The sequence below is a fragment of the Pelophylax lessonae genome (assembly GCF_965119305.1).
Source record: "Pelophylax lessonae genome assembly, chromosome: 13".
Classification (NCBI taxonomy): Eukaryota; Metazoa; Chordata; class Amphibia; order Anura; family Ranidae; genus Pelophylax; species Pelophylax lessonae.
This window is the reverse complement of record NC_138780.1, coordinates 59,278,406-59,292,643: the sequence shown is the minus strand read 5'-3', so window position 1 is coordinate 59,292,643 and position 14,238 is coordinate 59,278,406.

Here is a 14,238-nt window from a genome sequence, read left to right as displayed (position 1 = left end):
ATATTTTGACAAATTTTTTTATCAGACCTTTTTTGAGCTAATTTTTGGGGCCTATACAGGCCAACACTTACTTCTGTATACTGTGAATGCCTAATATACTTCCATCCATCAAATACTACATTCTTTGCGGTCAGATAAACCCATGTGAGCTAATTTTTGGGGCCTATACAGGCCGACACTACTATATACTGTGAATGCCTAATGTACCTCCAGCCATTCTTTGCTGTCAGTTAAACCCATGTGAGCTAATTTTTGGGGCCTATACCGGCAGCCACTTCCTTCTGTATCCCGTAAATGCATAATGTACCTTCAGCCATGGAATACTACGTTTTTAGCTGTCAATTAAACCCATGTGGGCTAATTTTTGGGGCCTATACAGGCTGACACTTACTTTTGTACCCTGTGAATGCCTAATATATGTTCAGCCAACAAATCCTATGTTCTTAGCTGTCAGGTAAACCCATGTGGGCTAATTTGTGGGGCCTTTTATGGCCGACACTTACTTCTGTATCCTGTGAATGCCTAATGTACCTTCAGCCACAGAATACTACGTTCTTAGCTGTCAGGTAAACCCATGTGGGCTAATTTGTGGGGCCTTTTACGGCTGACACTTACTTCTGTATCCTGTGAATGCCAAGTGCCCCTTCAGCCACAGAATACTACGTTCTTAGCTGTCAATTAAACCCATGTGGGCTAATTTTTTGGGCCTTTTACGGCCGACACTTACTTCTGTATCCTGTGAATGAAAAACTTTTTTAGTCAAAATGACAGAAGGAAGTGGCGGCCGGTATAGGCGTGAAAATTTTTTTTGGTCAAAATTACTCTATTTTGGTCTCCAAGTGTCTATAAAGCCTTTTTTAGTCAAAATAACTGCATTTGGTCACCAAAGGTCTGATAAAAAAATGTAGTTAAAATGACTATATTTTGAAAAATTTTTTTATCAGACCTTTTTTTGAGCTAATTTTTGGGGCCTATACAGGCCGACACTTACTTCTGTATACTGTGAATGCCTAATGTACCTCCAGCCATCAAATACACTACATTCATTGCGGTCAGTTAAACCCATGTGAGCTAATTTTTGGGGCCTATACAGGCTGACACTTCTATATACTGTGAATGCCTAATGTACCTCCAGCCATCAAATACACTACGTTCTTTGCTGTCAGTTAAACCCATGTGAGCTAATTTTTGGGGCCTATACCGGCCGCCACTTCCTTCTGTATCCTGTGAATGCCTACTGTACCTTCAGCCACAGAATACTACGTTCTTAGCTGTCAGGTAAACCCATGTGAGCTAATTTTTTGGGGCCTATATATGCCGACACTTACTTCTGTATACTGTGTGAATGCCTAATGTACCTTCAGCCACCAAATACTACATACTTAGCTGTCAGGTAAACCCATGTGGGCTAATTTTTGGGGCCTTTTACGGCCGACACTTACTTCTGTATCCCGTGAATGCGTAATGTACCTTCAGCCACAGAATACTACGTTCTTAGCTGTCAATTAAACCCATGTGGGCTAATTTTTGGGGCCTATACAGGCCGACACTTTCTTTTGTACCCTGTGAATGCCTAATATATGTTCAGCCACCAAATACTACGTTCTTAGCTGTCAGGTAAACCCATGTGGGCTAATTTGTGGGGCCTTTTATGGCCGACACTTACTTCTGTATCCTGTGAATGCCTAATGTACCTTCAGCCACAGAATACTATGTTCTTAGCTGTTAGGTAAACCCATGTGGGCTAATTTGTGGGGCCTTTTATGGGCGACACTTACTTCTGTATCATGTGAATGCCTAATGTACCTTCAGCCACAGAATACTACGTTCTTAGCTGTCAGGTAAACCCATGTGGGCTAATTTTTGGGGCCTTTTATGGCCGACACTTACTTCTGTATCCTGTGAATGCCTAATGCACCTTCAGCCACAGAATACTACGTTCTTAGCTGTCAGGTAAACCCATGTGGGCTAATTTTTGGGGCCTATACAGGCCAACACTTACTTCTGTATACTGTGAATGCCTAATGTACCTCCAGCCATCAAATACACTACATTCTTTTCTGTCAGTTAAGCCCATGTGAGCTTATTTTTGGGGCCTATACAGGCTGACACTTCTGTATACTTTGAATGCCTAATGTACCTACAGCCATTAAATACACTACATTCTTTGCTGTCAGATAAACCCATGTGAGCTAATTTTTGGGGCCTATACAGGCCAACACTTACTTCTGTAAACTGTGAATGCCTAATGTACTTCCATCCATCAAATACTACATTCTTTGCTGTCAGTTAAACCTATGTAAGCTAATTTTTGGGGCCTATACAGGCCGACACTTACTTCTGTATACTGTGAATGCCTAATGTACCTACACTACATTCATTGCGGTCAGTTAAACCCATATGAGCTAATTTTTGGGCCTATACAGGCTGATACTTCTATATACTGTGAATGCCTAATGTACCTCCAGCCATCAAATACACTACGTTCTTTTCTGTCAGTTAAACCCATGGGAGCTAATTTTTGGGGCCTATACCGGCCGCCACTTCCTTCTGTATCCTGTGAATGCCTACTGTACCTTCAGCCACAGAATACTACGTTCTTAGCTGTCAGGTAAACCCATGTGAGCTAATTTTTTGGGGCCTATATATGCCGACACTTACTTCTGTATATTGTGTGAATGCCTAATGTACCTTCAGCCACCAAATACTACATACTTAGCTGTCAGGTAAACCCATGTGGGCTAATTTTTGGGGCCTTTTACGGCCGACACTTACTTCTGTATCCAGTGAATGCGTAATGTACCTTCAGCCACAGAATACTACATTCTTAGCTGTCAATTAAACCCATGTGGGCTAATTTTTGGGGCCTATACAGGTCGACACTTACTTTTGTACCCTGTGAATGCCTAATATATGTTCAGCCACCAAATACTACATTCTTAGCTGTCAGGTAAACCCATGTGGGCTAATTTGTGGGGCCTTTTATGGCCGACACTTACTTCTGTATCCTGTGAATGCCTAATGTACCTTCAGCCACAGAATACTATGTTCTTAGCTGTCAGGTAAACCCATGTGGGCTAATTTGTGGGGCCTTTTAGGGCTGACACTTACTTCTGTATCCTGTGAATGCCTAATGTACCTTCAGCCACAGAATACTACGTTTTTAGCTGTCAATTAAACCCATGTGGGCTAATTTTTTGGGCCTTTTATGGCTGACACTTACTTCTGTATCCTGTGAATGAATACATTTTAAGTCAAAATGACTATATTTTTGTCTTTTAGAGATTTAAAAAGCCGGTTTTAGACAAGATTTTAGACATTTGGGTTCTAATGGCCTAGAAAATTTTTTTGGTCAAAATTACTCTATTTTGGTCTCCAAGTGTCTAAAAGCCTTTTTTAGTCAAAATAACTGCATTTGGTCACCAAAGGTCTGAAATTTTTTTAGTTCAAATGACTATATCTTTGTCTTTTAGAGCATTAAAAAGCTGGTTTTAGATAAGATTTTAGACATTTGCCTCCAATGGTTTGAAAACATTTTTTTGGTCAAAATGACTCTATTTTGGTCTCCAAGTGTCTAAAAGGCCTTTTTAAGTCAAAATGACTGCATTTGGTCACCAAAGGTATGAAAAAAGTTTTAGTCAAATTGACTATATTTTTGTCCTTTAGAGCCTTAAAAAGCCAGATTTAGACAATATTTTAGACATTTGGTCCCAAATGGCCTGAAAATGTTTTTTGGTCAAAATTACTCTATTTTAGTCTCCAAGTGTCTAAAAAGCATTTTTTAGTCAAAATAACTGCATTTGGTATCCAAAGGTCGGAAAAAAAATGAAGTCAAAAGGAATGTATTTTTGTCTTTTAGAGCCTTAAAAAGCCGGTTTTAAACAAGATTTGTCTAAAACCGGCCATTTGGGCTCCAATGGTGTGAAAATTTTTTTTTGGTAAAAATTACTCTATTTTGGTCTCCAAGTGTCTATAAAGCCTTTTTTAGTCAAAATAACTGCATTTGGTCACCAAAGGTCTGATAAAAAAATGTAGTTAAAATGACTATATTTTGAAATTTTTTTTATCAGACCTTTTTTTGAGCTAATTTTTGGGGCCTATACAGGCCGACACTTACTTCTGTATACTGTGAATGCCTAATGTACCTCCAGCCATCAAATACACTACGTTCTTTGCTGTCAGTTAAGCCCATGTGAGCTTATTTTTGGGGCCTATACAGGCTGACACTTCTGTATACTTTGAATGCCTAATGTACCTACAGCCATTAAATACACTACGTTCTTTGCTGTCAGTTAAACCCATGTGAGCTAATTTTTGGGGCCTGTACAGGCCAACACTTACTTCTGTAAACTGTGAATGCCTAATGTACTTCCATCCATCAAATACTACATTCTTTGCTGTCAGTTAAACCTATGTAAGCTAATTTTTGGGGCCTATACAGGCCGACACTTACTTCTGTATACTGTGAATGCCTAATGTACCTTCAGCCATCAAATACACTACATTCATTGCGGTCAGTTAAACCCATGTGAGCTAATTTTTGGGCCTATACAGGCTGACACTTCTATGTACTGTGAATGCCTAATGTACCTCCAGCCATCAAATACACTACGTTCTTTGCTGTCAGTTACACCCATGTGAGCTAATTTTTGGGGCCTATACCGGCCGCCACTTCCTTCTGTATCCTGTGAATGCCTACTATACCTTCAGCCACAGAATACTACGTTCTTAGCTGTCAGGTAAACCCATGTGAGCTAATTTTTTGGGGCCTATATATGCGGACACTTACTTCTGTATACTGTGTGAATGCGTAATGTACCTTCAGCCACAGAATACTACGTTCTTAGCTGTCAATTAAACCCATGTGGGCTAATTTTTGGGGCCTATACAGGCCGACACTTACTTTTGTACCCTGTGAATGCCTAATATATGTTCAGCCACCAAATACTACGTTCTTAGCTGTCAGGTAAACCCATTTGGGCTAATTTGTGGGGCCTTTTATGGCCGACACTTACTTCTGTATCCTGTGAATGCCTAATGTACCTTCAGTCACAGAATACTACGTTCTTAGCTGTCAGGTAAAAACATGTGGGCTAATTTTTGGGGCCTTTTACGGCCGACACTTACTTCTTTTTTTTCAAATATTTTATTTTAGAAAAGGAACCACAGTTGAGAAACAATCTGAAACACGTTCAATACAGACATTTGTAACTGAAATTGCATAACACAGAAAGGTAAACCATAACATCACATCGAAATACACAGAAGGACCCGGCATATTCCAATAACCAACCCTGGATTCGGGGAAGGTGCGGGCACCTCCACCCTTAGCCATGAATGACCAGGCCCCATACAACTATGCGTGGAAACCATATTATATGAGAAGGGAAGAACCGTTCCCAACCGTCGCTCCCCACTTTTTTCTAAGAGAAGGAAAAGGAAAAAGAGAACAGGGTCCCAGACGGGACCACAAACAAAGACAACAAGAAGGGATAATGGAGGAAAGGAGACGAGAGGGGGGGAGGGGGGTGAGAGGCCAGATGGGGAGACTCCCCGCATGGTAGAACCCACGGGCACACCCGGAGCAATAATCAACCGCACATCAGAGACCTGCCCTTGTCGGAAAGCACAAAGACATTCCAGAAACCCCAAATCTGAGCATATCGTTCCCTGCGATGCTGCCTTGTGAGGGTGAGGTCCTCCATCCTGTTTATGTCCTCCATCCTGCGCATACAGTCCCCAATAGTCGGCACTCTTGTCGTTTTCCAAAGTACCGGAATGCAAGCCTTCGTGGCGCTCAGAACATGAGGGATAATTGATTGTTTGCACTTCGAGATAGGCATAGAGGAAACCTGGAGCAGGAAGAACTCCGGGGTATCCGGGATCTCCCGATCCGACAATTCCCCCAAAAGGGCCCGGACGGCCCGCCAGAAGGGGCGTATTCGGGGACAGGACCAAAATACATGGAGCATGGTGCCTACTTCACTCTGGCACCGCCAGCAGAGGTTCGACGTGCCGGGGAAGAACTTGCTCAAAAGAGAGGGGACCCGATACCACCGGGTGAGGATTTTATAATTTAACTCCTGCAATTTCACGCAGGTCGGAGTCTTCAAGGCCAGGGTATACACCTTGAGGCGCTGCGCCGGAGTAAGGTGCAGCCGTAGATCCCGTTCCCACTTGACCAGCCCCGGCAGGACATAGTCTTCCCCCGGAGAGATCAACAGGCTGTACGATTTAGACAGCGTGCCCGGCAGGTTCCCGCTCCCCACACAGTATTCCTCAAATGGAGTGAGATCTCTGGAGAAAGACGATGGATCCGGCAGGGAGCGAAGATAGTGGTGTACCTGGGCTGCATGCCAGAACCCCAGCACAAAGGAGCCGCTAGGCGACATCAGTTCCTCTATCGTTGGCCACCGAGACCCCCTGAGGAAGTGAATGGCTTGGGAGACGCCCCGGGACATCAGTCCGCGAAATGCCGCTTCCTTCAGTCCCGGGGAGAATTCCGGGTTCTCCAGAACCGGGTAAAGCGGGGACGTCTGCGTGGAAATGGAGGGGTGGGAGAAAGCGCGACGAACTGTCGCGAGTGTCACGCCTATCGTTGGGTGTTCTCGAAGGCCCCGTGGCAGGTCCCCCCTAATCCACGGCAGACCCTCCAGGGAAGCGACCGACTGTCCCCGCTCCAACTGCACCCACAATTTACCCTCGCTATGTCTCCTCCAGTCAATCAGCCGGCCTAGGTGGACCACTAGATGATATTTAGCGATGTCCGGGAGGGCCAGGCCCCCCGAATGTTTCGGTAAAGTCAGCTGGGCACGAGATAGCCTAGGCCTCCCTTGAGCCCAGATGAATTTCAAAAAAACACTGTGGGTTTGAGTAAAGAAAGAGGTCGGGATTCGTACCGGTAAAGCATGTAGTAGGTACAAGATCTTAGGGAGGATCATCATTTTTATTAAATTGCACCGTCCGAACCAGGAATGAAGACCGACATTCCAGGTCTGTAGCAGACCACGAATACGGGCCAGGAGGGGAGGGAAATTCAACTCGTATATCTTGGACAAATCCGATGAAATCTGGGTCCCGAGGTATGTCAGGGCACCCTGAGTCCACTTGAAGGGCAGCGTAGAGGACAAGTGCGCCAAGAGGGGGGCCGGGACGCCCACCCCCAAAGCCTCGGATTTATGAAAATTCACCTTCATATTGGAGCACCGGCCGTACTGGTCCAGTTCCCTCATTAGGTTGGGTGCCGAGATCGCCGGGTTCGAAATGGAGAAGAGCATATCGTCGGCGTAGGCCGACACTTTACACTCCAAGTCCCCAATCCGAATTCCCGAGATGTCCGGATTGGCCCGTACTCTGCCCAGGAGCGGCTCTAGAGAGAGCGCGAACAACAACGGGGACAGGGGGCATCCCTGCCGGGTGCCATTAGAAATGTGAAAAGGACTAGAAAGTACCCCGTTGCACTTCACTTGGGCTGATGGGCAGGAGTAAATGTGTCCTATCCAGGACATCAACTTGTCACCGAAGCCCATCGCCCTCAACGTGGAAAGCATGAACCGCCAGTTGACGCGGTCAAATGCCTTCTCCGCGTCTGTATTAAGTAGTACGCAGGGTGTGCCTGACGTCCGGGCTGCGTGGATAAGGCTCAGGACCTTGGAGGTGTTGTCCCTCGCTTCCCGAGAGGGAATAAAGCCCACCTGATCCAAATGGACCAAATGCGGCATATGTTGGCAGAGGCGATTGGCCAGAATTTTTGTAAACACCTTCAGGTCCACATTCAGCAGGGAAATGGGCCTGTAGCTGCCACAGCAAGAGGGGTCCTTTCCGTCCTTGGGCAGAACCGAAATATGAGCCCTAAGCGTGTCGGGGGGGAAGGACGACTCCCCTCTGCCCAGCGAATTGAGCCAAGCCACCCAGTGAGGCCCAAGTACCTCCATGTAAGTGGAGTAGTAAGGCAGGGTGAAGCCGTCAGGACCCGGGGCCTTCCCTGCCTGCAAAGCTCCCACCGCCGCCTGAAGCTCCAGCATGGTAATAGGGGCCTCCAACTCCTCTCTGGCCTCAGCCCCCAGGGACGGGAGGTCCACCGAGGCCAGGTAGTCCTCCACAATGGGCGAAGCTCCCCCACGGTCCGGGAGGTTGTACAGGGAGGCATAGAAATTCCGAAATTCGCCCGCGATCTGCTCGGGCAACGTAGCCGCACCCCCCGACGGGGGCTGAATACGGGGTACATAAGACGCAAGCTTTTGCGCCTTGACCGAGGCCGCCAGCAGCCTCCCGCATTTGTTCCCCTCCATATAAAAGGCATGGCGGGCCCTCTGGAGGTCCGCCTAGGCCCTGGAAAACATAAGGTCCTGCGCCTGACGACGCAGTGCAAACAGTTCCTGTTCCTCCGTCTTGTCTAAACGTTGCTTATGGGAGGTTTCCAACTTGTGGATCGCCTCCAAGAGGCGCTGTAACTGTTGCGATCTCTGCTTCTTGAGCCGATCCCCATGCTTCATAAACACTCCGCGAATGACCGCTTTATGGGCCTCCCATATAATCCCCCTGTCGCAGTCTTCCGCTGTGTTGGTGCGAAAGAACTCAGTAAGTTCCTTCAGGACGTCCGTCCGGACTTCCTCGTTGTTGAAGAGGGAATCGCTTAGACGCCAGAAGCGCGTCCTTCCCCGCGTCCCTTCAGATAGTCTATACACAAGTGAGATTGGCGCGTGGTCGGAGAAGGTCATCGTATCGATCGTGGAGTTCAGCACCGCGTGAAGCTGACCATGCGGGATCAGGAAATAGTTGATTCTGGAGTACAGCCTGTGGGGTGGAGAGAAGAAGGAGTAGTCCCGCTCCCCACTGTGCTGCATCCTCCATACGTCGATAAGTTGCGAATCATGAAGAGCCCGAAGAATCCGCTTCCGGGCAGCGTGGGACACCGAAGAGCTGCCGGAGGAAGTGTCCAACCCCGGGGACAGCGGGACGTTGAAGTCGCCGCCCAAGATCAACTGTCCCATCTGAAAGGAGGCCAGTCGTTTAAGGACCCGGGCGATGAACACGTCCTGTCCGTCGTTCGGTGCATAGACGCTCGCGAGCGTTACCACAGTCTCCCCAACAGTACCTCGCAAAAACACGTAGCGACCATTGGGGTCCAGCAGGGAGTCCTGGCATGTCCAGGGCACCCTGGCAGCCACAAGAATGGACACCCCCCTCGACTTGGCAGCCGCATGCGTGGAGTGATATGAATTGGGGTAGAATCTATTAGTCAGTCTCTGAAGACGGTCCGTTCGAAAGTGCGTCTCCTGGAGAAACGCGATATCCGCCCGCCGGCGATGTAGGTCGTTCAAAAGGACCTTGCGTTTCTCCGGGACATTGAGCCCCTTGGCATTAAGGGAAACCACAGTGAGCTCATCCATGGCAAGGGGAAAGGGAAGGAAGGAACGACACCAAGGGAGCAGAGGGGGGGTCAGGGAGGAGAAGGGTCCGACAATAGGAAAGGCAACGGGAGAGAGACAGGAAAGAGAAAGAAAGGAACCAAAAAGAGAGAGGGGTCGGGGTAAGTACCACCCCCCTCTAGCTAAAGGCAGCTAAGCCACCAGGCACTTAGAGACCCGTAGGGGCGCACAAGTGCAGGCCTATGTGGGGAAGTGGGTAGATCAGGCACGGTTCGAACCGCTGTCTCCGGCCCTCACCCAGCCCAACTCCAGGAGATGGCAGCGTAGAGAGGGAGACAGAGGCAGCAAGACAGCCAAGGGGGCCGTAGGGAAGGCATCTGATAAACATCACATGGAGAGACACCCGGAGACAGCCCCGAGGCGAGGCATCTCAGCGGGCCGCTCCAGGGCAACAGACATCCAGATCAGCAGCAAAGAACCAAAACTTAAACGTAAACTCTAAGGGCAGCATACAGCGAGACCCCGGGGGGGGGGGATCCGAGCGTCCAGTACTCAACACTCATGGGGTAAGTCAATACAGTACCGCCACAGGTGACGGTCGTCCCCTCCAGCCGGGCTACCTCCCGTCTCCGCCCCGCCCTCCACCACGCCCGACCCACAATGCATGGTCACCCGGATCCCCCCCCCAAAAATAGCAAGGCACAAGCCCCCCAACCAGAGAACCCCGGAGCTCCCTGGAGGGTAACAGCAAAAGTAACAGGAACATTAACAACAACATCCCCCCGCCCCCCCCCCACAATCCACAGACACATAAAGACCCATCGTCCACCAAAGCCCACCATCTCCCCCCACCCCCCCCCCCACACACCCCACCCCGCCTAGCCGATTAAAGCATACGTCCACAGTCCCCCCACATCGCCCACAGCTATGAACCCTGAGTTATACGGTGCAGCTTGCAGCCACCGTGTGGACCTTGGACACCATCCCAGCACCCAGCTCCCCCACCCGCCGCCCCTCCGTCCATCAGAGGCAGTATCCACCGCAGGCGGAGGGGTCCCGGGATCCCACAGGAGCCCCCCCCACAGAGGTCCTCAGCCTAGGGTCACGGGGCAGCAGGCGGGCCAGAGCAGACAGCGATAGAGCAGTCCAGATGAGGGGGATGGGAGACCTCTAGGTCCCCGCCACAACCGGTCCTTGGAGCGTGACACTGTTCGTAGGGCTCCGTCAGTCCATGGCAGGGGAAGCCACCATGAGGCGGTGGGGCCAGTGTGGGCGCCCGGGCAAGAAACGCCTCGTGGACATACCGAAGAGGGGGGGGCTGGCAGACAGCACCAGTGGGGCAGTGGGAAGTCAATGCAGTTCGGGCACCAGCAGCACGCGGAAGGGACGGAGGGGACAGGGGCCAGACCGGGGGGGGGAAAGTGTTCACACAACTCACAGTTCCGCAGTTGAAGAAGCTCAGTCCTCCCTGGGAGCCTCCAAGGCACTCGAGCGCTGCTGCTGTCGCTGTGGTCGAGGAGCGAGAGGCGCATCACCGCCAGCGGGGCTCCTGCCCCGGCGATCTGAAGGGCGCGGGAGGAGCACCAGCCAGTCCGGGACCTGCACCGGCTGCACCCCCAGGAAGGCAAAGAGGGCTGGTAATTCCGAGGGGGATCGTAGGGTAAACGAGGTGTTAGACTTCCGGACAGTCAAGGCTAGCGGGTATCCCCAGTGCTAGGTGGCTCCCTCCCTGCAAGTGAGGTCCAGAACAGGGTGAAGCAGCGCCCTCCGGTACAACGTGGCCCTCGAGAGGTCCGGGAGGATCCGGATCTGTGCACCGTCAAAGTCCACCGTGCGTGCCTCCCAAGCCTTCCGTATCACCAATTCCCGGTGCGAATAACGGTGGAAATGGCACACAACGTCCCGTGGTCGTTCCGGATCCGGTGACCGTGAGCCCAAGGCCCGGTGGATCCGATCGAACTCCAGGTTCGGGGGGAGAGAGTCACCCAACAGAACGCCAAGGATCGCCGTCACGGATGCCGCCAAGTCCTCCAGTCCCGTAGCTTCAGGGATCCCTTTAAGGCGGACATTGTTCCGCCGACTGCGGTCCTCCATGTCCTCCATGTGGAGTTGCATGGCCATGGCAGTGTCCCTGTGTGCCGCTTGGGTCCGCTCCACAGCCAGAAGGCGAGCATCCATAGCGGACAACGCCGCTTCTCCGGAGGACACCCTGTCCGCCACCTGTTGCACCTCCTTCCGCACTTGTTGCACCTCCCGCCGGTGCGCGGCCTCGAGGCGGCCGACAATAGATTCAATGTCCCGCGTGCTAGGCAGAGAGCATAAGATAGTCCGCAATTCCTCATCCATGCCCAGCGATGGAGCCATGCCGGTCGCCAGCGGGCGGAAGGCTGCTGGAGTGGTCAGCACCATATCTGCTGAGGACGCAGGAGAGGCCGCCATGTCATTCCCGCCAGAAGGCCCAGGGCTCTCCACCGCCGCCATATTGCCCACGGGAGAAGAGGGCTGGGAAGCCACAAAAAAGCGCTGTATCTCCCCCGAGGGACGCGACTTTGTCGATGTCCCGGCTCCTCCAGAGGTTCCCTTAGTTTTCCTCTTCTTGGATGTCTGCATATCTCACTGCCAAGACTGATTTTAGTCGGGCTGGGGAGGAAAGGCACGGAGCTCAGCAAGAAGACGTCCTCAGCCGGCCATGTCCAGACCACGCCCCGACACTTACTTCTGTATCCTGTGAATGCCTAATGTACCTTCAGCCACAGAATACTACGTTCTTAGCTGTCAGGTAAACCCATGTGGGCTAATTTGTGGGGCCTTTTACGGCCGACACTTACTTCTGTATCCTGTGAATGCCTAATGTACCTTCAGCCACAGAATACTACGTTCTTAGCTGTCAATTAAACCCATGTGGGCTAATTTTTGGGCCTTTTACAGCCGACACTTACTTCTGTATCCTGTGAATGAAAAATATTTTAAGTCAAAATTACTATATTTTTGTCTTTTAGAGACATAAAAAGACTGTTTTAGACAAGATTTTAGACATTTTGGTTCTAATGGCCTAAAAAATTCTTCTGGTCAAAATGACTCTATTTTGGTCTCCAAGTGTCTAAAAGCCTTTTTTAGTCAAAATAACTGCATTTGGTCACCAAAGGTCTGAAATTTTTTTTAGTTCAAATGACTATATCTTTGTCTTTTAGAGCATTAAAACGCTGGTTTTAGATAAGATTTTAAACATTTGGCTCCAATGGTCTGAAAACATTTTTTTGGTCAAAATGAATCTATTTTGGTCTCCAAGTGTCTAAAAAGCCTTTGTAAGTCAAAATAACTGCATTTGGTCACCAAAGGTATGACATTTTTTTTAGTCAAATTGACTATATTTTTGTCTTTTAGAGCCTTAAAAAGACAGTTTTAGACAAGATTTGTCTACAACCGGCCATTTAGGCTCCAATGGCGTGAAAATTGTTTTTGGTCAAAATGACTCTATTTTAGTCTCCAAGTGTCTAAAAAGCATTTTTTAGTCAAAATAACTGCATTTGGTATCCAAAGGTCGGAAAAAAAATTAAGTCAAAAGGAATGTATTTTTGTCTTTTAGAGCCTTAAAAAGCCGGTTTTAGACAAGATTTGTCTAAAACCGGCCATTTGGGCTCCAATGGCGTGAAAATTGTTTTTGGTCAAAGTGACTCTATTTTGGTCTCCAAGTGTCTATAAAGCCTTTTTTAGTCAAAATAACTGAATTGATCACCAAAGATCTGATAAAAAAATGTAGTTAAAATGACTGTATTTTGACAAATTTTTTTATCAGACCTTTTTTTGAGCTAATTTTTGGGGCCTATACAGGCCAACACTTACTTCTGTATACTGTGAATGCCTAATGTACTTCCATCCATCAAATACTACGTTCTTTGCTGTCAGTTAAACCTATGTAAGCTAATTTTTTGGGGCCTATACAGGCTGACACTTACTTCTGTATACTGTGAATGCCTAATGTACCTCCAGCCATCAAATACACTACATTCTTTGCGGTCAGTTAAACCCATGTGAGCTAATTTTTGGGGCCTATACAGGCCGACACTTCTATATACTGTGAATGCCTAATGTACCTCCAGCCATCAAATACACTAGGTTCTTTGCTGTCAGTTAAACCCATGTGAGCTTATTTTTGGGGCCTATACAGGCTGACACTTCTGTATACTTTGAATGCCTAATGTACCTACAGCCATTAAATACACTACGTTCTTTGCTGTCAGTTAAACCCATGTGAGCTAATTTTTGGGGCCTATACAGGCCAACACTTACTTCTGTATACTGTGAATGCCTAATGTACTTCCATCCATCAAATACTACGTTCTCTGCTGTCAGTTAAACCTATGTAAGCTAATTTTTGGGGCCTATACAGGCCGACACTTACTTCTGTATACTGTGAATGCCTAATGTATCTCCAGCCATCAAATACACTACATTCTTTGCTGTCAGTTAAACCCATGTGAGCTAATTTTTGAGGCCTATACCGGCCGCCACTTCCTTCTGTATCCTGTGAATGCCTAATGTACCTCCAGCCATCAAATACACTACATTCATTGCGGTCAGTTAAACCCATGTGAGCTAATTTTTGGGGCCTATACAGGCCGACACTTCTATATACTGTGAATGCCTAATGTACCTCCAGCCATCACATACACTACGTTCTTTGCTGTCAGTTAAACCCATGTGAGCTAATTCTTGGGGCCTATACCGGCCACCATTTCCTTCTGTATCCTGTGAATGCCTACTGTACCTTCAGCCACAGAATACTACGTTCTTAGCTGTCAGGTGTTTACCATGTGAGCTAATTTTTGGGGCCTATATATGTCAACGTCTACTTCTGTATACTGTT